This window comes from Tupaia chinensis, unplaced genomic scaffold (assembly GCF_000334495.1).
Source record: "Tupaia chinensis unplaced genomic scaffold, TupChi_1.0 Scaffold000292_1, whole genome shotgun sequence".
Classification (NCBI taxonomy): domain Eukaryota; kingdom Metazoa; phylum Chordata; class Mammalia; order Scandentia; family Tupaiidae; genus Tupaia; species Tupaia belangeri.
In genome coordinates this window covers 1,737,747-1,749,545 of record NW_006159777.1, presented here as the reverse complement: position 1 = coordinate 1,749,545, position 11,799 = coordinate 1,737,747, and the positions used below count along the sequence as shown (strand labels likewise).

At 47.2% G+C, this 11,799-nt stretch overlaps 1 protein-coding gene and 1 long non-coding RNA gene across 3 annotated transcripts in view; one reads left to right on the top strand and one right to left on the bottom strand.

Annotated features, from left to right (window-relative positions):
- The window catches only part of LOC102474944 (uncharacterized), an 8,182-nt gene extending 3,761 nt beyond the window's left edge, over window positions 1–4,421 (bottom strand). Inside the window, exons 1-2 of the long non-coding RNA XR_001370507.2 lie at window positions 4,345–4,421; window positions 1,159–1,556 (exon numbers count right to left, since the gene is read on the bottom strand). This is a non-coding gene — a long non-coding RNA (uncharacterized LOC102474944). The remainder of the gene's footprint in view (window positions 1–1,158; window positions 1,557–4,344) is intronic.
- Window positions 2,619–11,799, top strand: part of NTM (neurotrimin) — a 1,082,935-nt gene continuing 1,073,754 nt past the window's right edge. Inside the window, exon 1 of one of the 2 annotated variants that reach the window (XM_006150634.3) lies at window positions 2,619–4,004. The gene's annotated coding sequence lies outside the window, so the exon portion shown is untranslated. Of the gene's footprint in view, window positions 4,005–4,394; window positions 4,519–11,799 lie in introns of those variants that run through there. The other variant, XM_006150631.3, reaches the window with a different exon arrangement.

Genomic DNA, 11,799 nt, shown 5'->3' with positions numbered 1-11,799 from the left:
CCTAAGTTTTTTAAATGCCAGAGGGCACATGCCAGAAAAAGAAAGAGAAAGCGCCCTCCCACTCTCCCATGGGCCCATCACACTGCGACCCTCCTTCTCATTTCTCCACCCATCAGGCTCCTGGGCACACAACCACACGGGCCTGCTGTGGTTTTCAAGCTACTGGGGACCGGATCCAGGATCTGGCTCCCTCCACACAGTGCTCAGTCGTGTGTTCAGGGCCAGCCCTCGTGTGTCACATCTTTAATTTCAGCACAAGTCCTGTAAGACGGGGCCAGGAGGTGGGATAGTGCCCAGGGTTCTGGAGTATGCCCAGAGCTGTCTACAAGAAAGGATCGGCTAAGGCTGGGGTAGATTACAGAGGGGAGACCCTGACGGGGATGCCCATTTCTTCCTCTCTCTCCCTCTCTCTCTTTAAGAAAAACTCCTGGGAGACACGTCCTTTTCTTTCAGGTGAGGAAACACCGTCGAGGTCACAGGTTGTGAAGGAGCCCAAAGGCTCACGTGAAGTCCCAGGGACCTGGTACAGTGTCAGTACAGCTGAGGGCAGGAGCCACTGCGCTGTGCTTGGCCACAGGGAACTCTCAGAGGAAGGCGGAAGCGAAATGTCCCCTGTGAGCAGACTGGTTTTCAAGGTAATCTATGGACCATTCTCAGTTCGAACAGAACAAACAAACGAAGAAAATTCAGATTAAATACACACACACACACACACACACACAGATTGCATTCCAGATATGTGTTAGCCACCAGAGCACAAAACCCAGACCCAAATATCCCTGCCCTCAGGGAACCTCGCCTCTGACGGAGGGCCTTTGGATTAGGTGCTGCCCATCTCTGTAGCTGAAAGCACTCTGAGAGGCTCAAGCAATTCCCTGGTACCTGCAATGTATAGCCGTAAGTGGCCCATGTAAGAAATATTGCCTTTTCCACAGCTACCAGGGCTTCAGTGATTAGAAAAAGAGCAATTTACTGAATTGCATAGGAGAGTTGGAAGAGTGAGGTGCTTTTTCAGAGCAGCCAAGAGTAGAGTCAGGGAGTTTCTTGGGCCTGCAAAGTGCCTTATTCAGCAACTCCGAATAAAACTAAGGTCTATCCAGCCAGCCAGGGCATGGTTTGGAAAGGATTCCTCTAGCACGTGTTACGTTCTGCGCTCACCTGGGCACTGCTCCAGAGGCCCCATCAGCTGTTGCGTGCCTGATCTTCATGAAGGCCCCAGTCGCCATGCCAGGGTTAAGGCATCTCCCCAGAGGTTCCCTGTTCCCATCAACTGCTTCACCCATCATGTTCCCTCCTCTGCATCACTTTTCTATCAGAAGCAACTCCTTTGCCCTGGATTTCCTTCTTTGTCTTGCTCTCTGTTCCACTGTTGGCTTTTCTGTTTTTGCAAAAACTCAGCAAAACGCCTCTTTGTCCATCGCCCCTCTTTCTCCCACTCATGTCATTCCCAATTCATGCCTCAAAGAGTGCCCGTAAGGCATCCTTTACCCACGGAACGCATGCCAACTTCCTCAAACGCCTGCTGTCTCATACGAAGCTCCTCTAGGAAGGTTTCCCTGACGAGAGATCAGAGAGACACCATCTCACCTTACAGAAACATCCCCTTTATAAAAATACTTCTCAGAATGGATTCAGCGCAGCAGAGACACCAGATCATTAGACCCGGCGGCTTCCTGAGCTTAGCTCTGCAGCTCTGGGCAGGCGTCGCCAGTGGAGGAGCCCTCGTCCTCCCGCCACATGGTTGTGTGGCACCAGGCACACGGGGAGTCAGTCCAGCCATCGGGGTGGCCTGGGACAGGCCAAGGTGCTCGCACACAGTTGTGTACCGATTCTGTGCTTGGGGCTCCGCCATCAACATAGACCCTGTCCTTCATCGTGACCATTCCAGTTGGGAGAGGGGGAGACAGACTTCTTGGTAAAGAACTGACAAAGACAATGCCCTAAGCGGAAGGGGCACATAGGATTTCAAACTGCTCTGCCAGTGCCTTTGGTGGTGAGCTCTCAGCCCCGGCATCCCTCGGTCTCTCTGACGTTAGCAGACAGCTCCTCAGTTTGCTTCTCCTGCCCCCTGTGCACCCGCCTTCCACCTGCCCTCCGCCAGCATCAGGCGGCCCCGCCAGCATCAGGTGGCGGCCCCACCAGGTGGTAGAGGGGTGAAGTTCACCCTCCAGGCACATGCTCAGTTCTGGGATGGCCGGTCTGGTGAGCTCAGGAGTTGGGAGCAAGTGCAGAGGGCATCCATCACAGCAGACTCAGACTAAAACAAGCAAAAACTCAGAAGCAAATAGAATATGTTCTGCCTGCCTAATTTTATGCATGTGAAAATTTCATATTTTCAGAAGACCAATGTGAAAATGTAGGTAAAATAAGAAACGCCCTCTTCACTGCTCCTTCCCATCGATTTCACCTCTATCCCCCCTACCAATATATACGAGGGTTTTCAAAAAGTTCACAAAAAATGTGTTATGAAAAAATTATGTGAATTTCAAGATTTTCTTGCACCAAAATAAATACTTCAGTTCCATTTTCCATGCAACTTTTGAAGTCTCCTTTTGAAATATGTAAATTTATATCTATATTTTACTAACAAATGGGACACAATACTCATTGATCTTTGCTTTTCTTTTGTTCATGTAATAGTATGACTCAGATATCATTCTGTGTTAGGTAGCATATCCTGTACTATAATACATATATATAGCTATCACCCATTCTTGTAGCCAACTGTGTAGCATTCTGTAGAATCGAAGAACAAAAATAGACTTTAGAAGATCCCCTCTTGTGAGATCTAGATGGTCCTTGTTTTCAGGATTCCAGGCCGGGCTGCGGTAAGCCCACTTTCAGACGGCTCTCTGTGTCTCTGCATATTTCTCCAAAGGCGAGAACCTCAAAGTACAATAATTGGCTCAAAGGGAATACAAATTTAAAAGATTGATGGACACTGTCTAATGGCATGTGGAAATCTTGTCTTTCACTTCTGAAAACTCTTGGTACAGGCTGAGTGTCCCTCATTTGCAACTCTTGAAACCAGAAGTGTTTCCGAGGTTGGATTTCTTACAATTATTATTTTGGAATATTTGCATGTACATAATGAGATGTGCTGGGGGACAGGACCCAAATCTAAACATGAAATTCATTTGTTTCATATTCACTTTCTATTCAAGCCTAATGGTAATGTCAGATGATATTTTTGTATTGTAGCACTTCGACTGTGACCTGTCACATGATATCACACATGAAATTTTCCACTTGTGGTGTCATGTAAGTGCTCAAAAAGTTTCAGATTTGGGGGCGTTTTGGGTTTTGAATTTTTGGATTAGGATTAATCAGCCTCTATCAATATGGTTCACATCTTGCCCATCTATGGCAGGGGTAGAATGGGGAGTCTCGTTATTGTTTAAAATTACAGTCTACGCTCACGAGTAAGCCTGGACCTCTCGCGTGTGTGTTTCCTTTGCCTGTGCCGTCTTGTCTGCCTGTTCTCACGTGGGGTGTGGGTGCAGGGAGGTGCCCTGCTCAGCTGTGGATAGCTGCTCAGCCCTGTGCTGTCGTAGCCCCTGCCCAGAGCCATGCCCTTCCTCCTCAGACTACATTTGATGACAGATAAAGACGGGAGCTTACGGCCTGGCCATTTCAGCCCTGTGCAGAACAGCTGGGGCAGAACTCTGGGTTTTCCAGCTCCCCGTAGGGGCGGAGGATATAGCTGGACCTGCATCATGGCTCCACCTGTGCTCTGGCCAGTCCTGCCCCCTCCTCACCTTCCTCAGGTGCTGATACTCTGATAAGCATCCTGCCCAATTAACTCCACCTGAGCTGGTCCAGGTGTCCAACCTGCAGCAGGTGGGCGGTCCTTAACCTCTGACTTGCAAGTGTAGTCCTGAGCCTTCAACTTAAGGCTGGCTTAAGGGTCAGCAGGACTGCAGCCACTTTGAAACTAAAGAAGACCCCCAAGGAGAACAATCGCGGGAGGTCTCTTTGCTCTTTGAAGACCTAGGACCGGTCAGGTGAGAGACGAGGGTGGGTACTGGAAGGACCCGAGAAAGCCATTGACTGATGGATGGCAGTGAGGAAGGATTCTCTCTGCTGGCGTCTTGTCCTATAAATACTGAGAACACGTTGCGCTTTTTTCGAGACAGTTTGGTGGCGCTTTGCTGACTCTCTCCCAGTTACAGAAATAAATCCCTCCTTCTCCAGCCTCTGCCCTCCTTTCATTGACCAGGAGGAGAAGCAGCCAGCCTGGGTGGGCGGTTAAGTGTAGGTTCCAAACTCCTGACCTAGAGGGGAAACCACGCCTCCTTTCTCGGAGCCTGCTTCCCGCCCTCTCCACTAGGTGGCAGGGCTGACCTCAGACGCAGCTACCGGGCTGACGCGGGATCCGAGCTCAGGGCCTGCTAGCGTTGATGGCGGGACGCCGCTGGTCCTCGGCCACTCTGGCCCACGCTGGCGTTTCCCGAGGAGCACCTCGTTTCCTGCTGTTCTTGGTCTTCAAGATAAAGCCGAATCGTCCCTTGTCCCCGTGTAAGTGGACTTCCTTGGTTACCTCAGTGCCATTATTGCGTGTGTTGGGGTGACGCGATGGGCATGGCAGAAGTGTGGGGGCGCTCGAGCTGGGTTCGAGACCCAAGGGCCCGCGGCGTGCGGTGTTTTCACTCCCGTGATCTGCAGCCGAGCTGGGCTTGTTTCTCTCCGGCTCCGCCGTGGAACGGCGATATTGGAGTCCTTGTTTCCGAGTTTTCTGTCCCGAGGCCCCTCCACTGCCCCCTCCTGACCCCCTTCCCCCCACACACACCCCTGCAGAACCAGGCTGGGCCCATGGCTGGAGCCTGGGAACCGCAGGTAGCCTCTCTCTCGCACCCACCTATTTCTCCGCTCTGACTTCCCTTTCACCCTCTTCTCCCCTTCCCCAAGCCAAGGGATTCTGGACTGAAAATCAAGACAATCAAATCTTGAGACGGCTACAAACACATTTTTCCAAATGGCGTTTCTTTGCCACTTCTTAGGCTTTTGAAATTCAGAAACTGAGAGCCAAGGCTTTGTTCTGTTTTCTGCCGTGTCATCTGTTCTCCAGGCTCTGAGCACCGAGTCCCCTCGCGGGCCACGTGGGGAGGCCGGGAGCCGGGGTAACGGGAAGTCGGGAAAACCAGCTATCATGTCCACATGTGATTCCTCCGCTCTGAGCTTTCCTTCCCTTGTCTTCTAGCTTTGTTTGTGGTATCTTTTATCATGAAGACATTTATAATTTTTGTATAGCCATACCTGCCAATCTTTTCCTTTATAAATTCTAGGTTTTGTATCTGAGGAAAGTCTCTCAATATATAAATTAAAAATATATTTGCTGATAACTTATTCAAACACTTCACAATTTCGTTTTTTTACCTTAAGCCTTTCAACTCATCTTGAATTTTTTTTTTTTTGTATAAGATCTAGAAAAGCTTTCTCTCCCTTTCCTTTTAGATAGGCAGTTACCATTTTTTCTAATACCATTTACTTTTTAAAAGTTTATTAATTTTTCCATGAGTGAAAGAGAGAGAGAGAGAGATGCAGTAAGGCAGCCCCCCTACCCCCCCAGCATCCTAACACCGCCAGCCCCAGCCAGCCCCAGCCAGCCCTGGGTCGTGGGCATGCACGTGCCCGGTGTGCTCAGGGAGGGCTCTGGATGCGAGCCTGGAACCCACCTGTGAGTGTTAGCCTTAGAAGGTCATGTTTTACTGCTGAGCCACTGTTTAGCTCCTACACCATTTCTTTAACAGCCATTTATTTTCTCACTCACATAAGATTCTATTATTGTAAACTAAATTCCTATAGGAACATAGAGCGTAAGCTCTGTTTTCTGGAGAGTTTCAGACCAGAGTGAGGATGAAATGGGAGCTGTGTGTCATTTCTTCGACTGGCTTCCATTTCTTTATACATTTTGTGAAAATGAATGTGATTCTGATGTCTGAAGATAATGAGTTTTTATGCAACATGGCCCCTAAATTCTAACAAGCTACTTTATTTTTGATCTACCCAAAAATAAACTCAGCGAATTCTTCCAATTCTGGAGGAAAAAATTTGCTGCACTAGATCCCTAATAGATTTCAAAAGGTGATTTTGACCAGATATGATTTTATATATGATGAGACTCTGTTGAATTCTTTTGATATGCTGATAGATACATTTTAAAATGTATTTCGTATATTTTCTAGCTAAAGTTTCTACTCATGGACTCAAGATTGGCAATTCCCTATTCCTAAAAAAAACCCTTCTATTTCATCCTAATTTTCAAAAGTATTGGATTAGACATAGCATTCTTCCAATATTTAAAATTTTAAATTTCTGATGTTCCTTGTGTAATGTTTATTTTGATCACACTAGCCTAAGTTTTACTCATTTTCTTGGTCATTTCAAGGGAACAGATTTTACTTTTTATTGATCAAGCTTTGTTGTTGTTGTTGCGTCTTTTAGATTTTCTTCCCTTTTTATTGTTATTACTTCCCCTGGCTGTGCTATCCATGTTCAGGTTCCCTCGTTCATCAGCCTTGGCCATTTGCTGTAGTTATGGCCAATGAGAACAACTGTTTTCTGGGGGAGGAAGACCTTTGAACTCTTGATGAGAGGCTAGACAGTGCCCAGTACTCCCTTTCCTGCTGTCCTCCTTCCTGCTTAGGACACAAGCGGTGTCTGGAGAACCAACAGGCATCTGGAGGGCTATGACAATGACAAAGAGAACTGCAGAAACACTGACCCCGATGTCGTGTAACTGCTGCACCAACACTAGTGACTGCTAGCTCCGCTCTCCTTTTAAATAACAACCCAAAACAATTCTCTTTGTTTAAGGCACTAGGTTTGTTGGGTGTTTGTAGAAATATTCCTACTATTTTTGATGTTTCCTGTTGTCTAATAATATCCTTTAAATCTATACATTTTTGGCCACATTCCATATGATTAATATATGATGTTCTCATTCCTTTATAAATATTTGTAATTTTCATTGGAATTTCTGTTTCCACCAGGGTTTTTCTCTTCTCAAGTACATCATTTCTCCTACTTTTCTGTCATTTCTTATTTTTGGAGAGATTTTTGCTATAGGGTACATGCACTTGCCAGAGAAGTAGAGAAACAGAAACAGAAAGCAAAAAATCACCCCTCAAAGCCTCCAGGTAAATTGGCCATGTTGCAATCCCATCTCCTCCATTCTCCTCTCAAGGTTTTGGACACGCACGCGCACATACCTAGCGTGAATTTTAAGCTGCAAGGTCTGGGACTCAAACTACAGTTGACTATGTGGGAGTCCCGCGGCGTAACTGTTTTGCCATCTGCTGGTCCCAAAGAATTATTTATTATTATTTTAAATTTGCTCTAGGGCACATGCACTCACCAGAGAGAGAGGGAGAGAGAAAGAGAAAGGGAGAAGGAAAGGGAGAGAGAGGTGGAGAGAAAGTGAGAAAGCAAGTTACTAGGTCTGGGACTCAAACTGTGGTCAACCATGAGGGAGTCCAATGTCTTCTTTTATTTTTGGAGAGGTTTTTGCTATAGAGCGCATGTGCTCACCAGAAAGACAGAGAGAGGGAGAGACAGAAAGTGAGAAGTCACCCCCCAGGGGAGATGGCCATGGCCGCCATCCTTTCTCCTCCATTTTCTTCTCAGGATCTTGGGCACGCATGCACACGTGCCCAGCGTGACTTTAAGTCACGAGGTCTGGGACTCAGACTGCGGTCGGCTATATGGAAGTCCAGTGACATAGCCGTTATGCCAACTGCTGGTCCCAGGAATCCAGCATCTTAACTATACCACCTGCTGGCCCCTCTGTCATTTCTGCCTTATTGTAATTTAATCTGAGAATGGGGCCATAGCATTCTGATTGTTAAAGTGTTTTGAGATTTTTGACCCGAAAATAGATTGGTGAACATTCCATTGCATTTGAAAAGCATCTCGAATTCAAAGTTCTCCATCTGATTTTGATGTCTATCCACTTACGTCTACCGGTCTGTTACTCATTTATTTTCAGTTGCCGACTTACTCGTAAACGTCCTGTGGACTTTCTGTCCTCTTGTGCTCTCGTTTCCTAGGGTTGCTTTAATGTGTCCGCTGTAATTGTGAAGTTTTACACTTCCCCTTGCATTCGTAAGTGTTTTTATTCTGTAACCCTCGGGTTTCCCTAAAGACGGTGGCCATCTTTCCTTCTTGGTGGATTACACTGCGTGCTCTGTGAACACCGCTTCTCCCCAGGGTAGCCCTTCGACCTTGATTTCTGTCTTTTTATATTAGCACCCTCGTACCTGTTACTGTCCTGCCATATTATTGAGACACATGTGTTGCTTTATTTTCTTTTATTTTATTTAGGTTTTGGTATGGGGTGAATATGCTTACCAGAGAGACAGAAAAAGGGGGAAAATGAGAAATTGCTCTCTCCCAGGGGAGATGGCCATACCACAATCCCTCCTTCTCCATCATCCCCTGGGGATTTGGGGCACACACATGCACATGTATTTGGTGTGATTTTTCAAGCCACCAGATCCAGGACTCGAACCGCAGAGTCAGCCATGTGAGATCCAGCTGCCTTAATGTCCATGCTACCTGCTGGCCCAAATCTCTATATTTTAACAAAGAAAGTTAATGTACTCATATTTATTGAGAGCGATAAAAGGTTAGGGCTTTCTATAGTTATCTGACTCTCTTCTATTTGCCATTTTGTCAGTTGTTCATTAAACCCTCTCAGGTCTCCTGCCGTATTTTTAAGTTATCTGTGTTCCCATTTTCCCTCCCCATAGGTTTATATATTATCTTCCAACTTTTCTGCAGGTTATCCATACGTGGAGTTGAATGTCTTTCCTATAAGCATTTAGAATGTGGCATTACCCCTTTCCTTTCCTTAAGAACACAGAACCTTATTTCGCATTTCAACCTGGTTCCTTAATCCACTGCTGTCACCCATGATTTGGGGTTTGCATATGGGTGGGGGCTTTGGGAGAGAACTTTTAGCAGATGCAAGAATGTATGTAAATAACGGGGCGGGGGGGGCACATGTGGTTCTGACGGAATGGCTGTCGCAAAGGAGGACATAGAACCGGAAGGACGCAGGGGGAGTGTGTGTGAGCCGGAGCATGCGCACCACTGTACTTCCAGCTCTACTGAGACTCGCACCTCCCTGTCTCCCTTGGGCTCTTCCATATTGAGGGTTTCTGATATTTGCGTTTAAGAAGTTAGGTATTAATTATTATTACAAAACTGGCACATGAATAATTACTTAGGTAGAACTATAAATAAGGCTGCTTTCTTTCTACGCTGTTTTATTTGTATCACTTTGACAGTGAGGATATGCTCCTCTCTCTCCTGAACTGTTTTTCGTGGTGACCATCACGCTCAAGAAAAGTATCTCGTTATCATCAGTACCTACCGAAAGTACCTTCCAGCCTCGAACTTGCCCTGAGGTGGCTCTAGACAGTTTCCGCTTGCCGTCTCGCTGCCGGTCGGGGGCCTTCACACTTTGGTCCTAAGCTGTTTTATTGACCTTTCAAACTAGTCTCAATGTGTGAACTAGAAACATTCTGTGTTGTTGGGTTGGACAGTGGTGCAGTGGTAAAACCCCACCCTCTATGGCACTGACCCCTATGAGAAGGCTCCAAGTTCGAGTCTGTGAACATTCCTGAGTACGCCAGGCACCTGTGGACTCATGATCTGGGGCTAGAACACGGCCTGAAGACCTTGCTGGGGGTGCTGTCTCTTTGTCTCTGTCTCTCAATGTCTCTTGTTCATGGAAGAAATAAACTTGAAAAATTGTTTTGCCTGAAGCCACAGAGATTTTAAAATTCCTCTTTTGTGTCAGTTAGTGGCTCTTCTCTTGATTAATTCAATGATCGCTGTATTTAGAACTGCTGGTCGGTTTGCCACTGAAACTGAGCAACTTCAGGAGAACGAGTTTACCCGCAGTTGTGTCTACAGTACTGGGCAAGTGTGTCTCGCGGAAGGTTCTGGACCATAATCATCGAGTGAATGAGTATGCAGTGTCTCCCCGATGGCTGCGATGCACCGCTGTGTCTAGATGAAACAAGCCTACCGCAGTGCCTCAACACCGCGGCACTCAAATACTGCTTGAGAGTTTGATTTATGAATACCGGTCTTGAAGCCTCTCTAACTTGACAGAGAAACAATCAAGTCTAGGCTGTATATAAGGCAATAAAAGCATTTGGTATTTTGTAGTAGGGCCAGTTTGTGGTCTAAAGTGAGGACGTCACCTGGAATCGGGTACCGCTGCGTGAGGTCTGGGATCGGACCTCATGGGTTCCCCCTCCGATGTGTTGATACTATGACTTTTCCCATTTGTAAAGTCGGGGGAAAAATAAAGTGGAAGAGGTATCAGCCGTAATGTCCTGCTTAGGGGAAGCTGGATCCTGGGGCGTGCCCAGGTTTGAATCCCCTAGCCCAGTTTGCCTGAAACACAGGGCGCGTGTGTGAGCACCTGAGATCTGACAGACTGGAGGGCTGGAGACGGGATCCCAGCGAGCCCGGGCCCCGTGGAGGGTCCCTCTCCCCTCTGTCTTTGTGCCTCTCACTGACTCCCATGGGTGTACTTGTCTTCTAAAGAGAAAAAAGAAAAGCTGAGTAAAACGTACCATAATAGCCAATTAAACAGGACAGTACTGCGACTTTCACAAGTGGTTTTGTTTGTTTGTTTTGCCCAAGTTATTTCTGTGTGTGTGATTTTGGGTTTGCATATGGGTGGGGGGTTTGGGAGAATACTTTTAGCAGATGCAAGAATGTATGTAAATAATGGGGGGGGGGCACATGTGGTTCTGACGGAACTGCTGTCACAAAGGAGGACATAGAACCGGAAGGACGCAGGGGGAGTGTGTGTGAGCCCGAGTGTGCGCACCACTGTACTTCCAGCTCTACTGAGACTCGCACCTCCCTGTCCTGTGTAGGCCTCGTGCAGTGACATTTCTACAGACCTGTCGTTTCTAACGGCTTCGAGACACAAACACACCTGTAAAGCCACCTTCCCCCCAGAAGCCTGTGCTCCCACACGTGGTGTCTCTGCACTGCTGGAGTGGGCGTGGGCTGTGGCTGTGGCCCTGTCTTGTTGCCAGTGACAGGAAGTGCTGCAAGCCCCTCAGCCCCCCCCTTCCCACAGACAGGCCTCCCTCTTGAGTGGGGGGGTGTGGGGAGCCCCAGGCCCTTGGAATCACCCCCATCTGTTGGTTGACCAGCTGTAATGTGTTTTGCTACTTTGTCAATATGTCCATTCCTTCTGAACTAAATGCAAGAAAGGCCTACTGAGATCTCACCCCTCTATTCATTAAAGGAAAAAAAAGAATGGACCCTAGCAAACAAAAACGAAAAGAAATCAAATAGCCAATAAACATCAAAATTGAAATGTAAAACCAATTTTTCATTTCCTTAAAGAAAATGACTTCTCCCCCAAATAATCCTATTTTCTTACCTGGTTGAAAAAAATCATAATGATTCTCTCCAGGAGTCCTGGGACGTACTCTGAGTCCGCCGACTGCCAGGGCTTTCTTGTGTGCTGGTTTTAATCCTGTGAGGTGTTTTTCCTAGCCTGGCTCAGTACGGGGCATGGGGGCTCAGACAGCTTACGGGTCCTGTAAATAAAAGCTGTGTGTAAGTGGAGGCCTGGGGGAGAAGCCAGCTGTGCCTCACCTCAACAGTCACGCTGTCTACACTGCCTCTGGGCCTCTAATCCATCCTGATAGAGGCTCTCTCCTTTCACGAGGTGTTCTTTTTATTAATGGCTTTGTCATTGTCATCGCGGGATCTGTGTGTGTTTTCTCCTCTGCTCTGTGTTAGATAATGACGCCACAT